We start from the raw sequence: 1,404 nt of genomic DNA, 5'->3' as shown, positions 1-1,404 counted from the left end.
TATCCAGACTGTTGCCATAATAACGAAGCTAAAAGATGTAGTGTAAAGTTGCTTAGCACAGATTTACCTTGAATAATGCTGTGCATGCATACTAAGTTTTACCGTTCTAGTTCACTTCCACTGTGTAGAGAAGTGCTTCGAAGGAAGGTGTGTAGCGTGCGACCGTCGCATTCACCATGACTGAGAAAGTTGAGCAGAGAATCTGCATCAAATTTTGCCAAGTGCTTGGCGATACCTACTCAGAAGCCTACGATAAGTTTTCAAAGAGTTTTCATCATTCTCAACACAATCAAGAAGATCTTGTGCAAATGAAACTCGATTGTCTTTTTGGTCAACTGAAATCAGTTTTGGCACAAACTTGATAGATACGTGTCTCATACGCAAATCTTCAGTGATAACGGACTGAACTGAATCGTGACTAATCTGCACATCCTATGATAACTCACAGATGATGATTCGACGATTTCCCCACAGCTGCACGCACTTCTGCGACGTTTTTCTCAGTTGTGCTGGTTGCGGGTTCCTCATTATCCGCATTTTTTCGGCCATCCTGAAAACGTCTGAACCACTTGTACACTTGTGTGAGGTTCATATATCCCTCTCCATAAACTTTCTGCATTTCGTGTAGGCCTTAGAGCAGGTATTGCCATGACAACTTTCTCTGTTAGGGTCAATGCGACGATGACACGCTACACAACTTCCTTCGAAGCACTGATGTTAAAAGTGCGCATGCACATCAGAGTTCAATCTGTTCCAAGCGGCTTCATTCTGCGTGTTTTAGCTTCGTTACTAAGCAACAGATCGGATACTTATTCGTATATATATATATATATATATATATATATATATATATATATATATATATATATATATATATATGTATATATGAGTATTATTGCATGTATCGGCAGTACATATACTAAAATTGGAACGATACAGAGAAGATTAGCATGGCCCCTGCGCAAGGATGACACGAAAATTCGTGAAGCGTTCCATATTTTTAAATGGCGGTGCCCCAGCATGGCCAGAGCCCATGAGCTGACACTAGATAAAATGAAAATGAAAAAATGAAAATATCCATATATCTGTCTATCTATCTATTTATCTATATATCTATCTGTCTATCTCTCTGTCCATCTATCTGTCTATCAATCTCTGTGTGTATTTGTGTGTGTGTGTATGTTTTTATATGTATATATATATATATGTGTTTTTATATATATATATATATATATATATATATATATATATATATATATATATATATATATATATATATATATATATACATATATACATATACATATATACATATATATATATATACATATAGGAGTATGTATAATCATTACATACAAAGACATATATGTTCCTGGTTTGGATTGAGCTCATGTTGTAAGCCAT

The 1,404-nt window shown here is 35.2% G+C and overlaps 1 non-coding gene across 1 annotated transcript; it reads left to right on the top strand.

The window, feature by feature from the left end:
* The first annotated feature begins 897 nt into the window (after positions 1-897).
* LOC149137284 (U6 spliceosomal RNA) lies at positions 898-1,002 on the top strand. The gene has a single exon (XR_016240889.1). It is a non-coding gene; the product is annotated as a U6 spliceosomal RNA (small nuclear RNA).
* Positions 1,003-1,404: the final 402 nt, after the last annotated feature.

Source organism: Octopus bimaculoides, chromosome 2 (assembly GCF_046866305.1).
Source record: "Octopus bimaculoides isolate indiv1 chromosome 2, ASM4686630v1, whole genome shotgun sequence".
Classification (NCBI taxonomy): Eukaryota; Metazoa; Mollusca; class Cephalopoda; order Octopoda; family Octopodidae; genus Octopus; species Octopus bimaculoides.
This window is presented reverse-complemented; position numbering and strand designations above follow the sequence as displayed.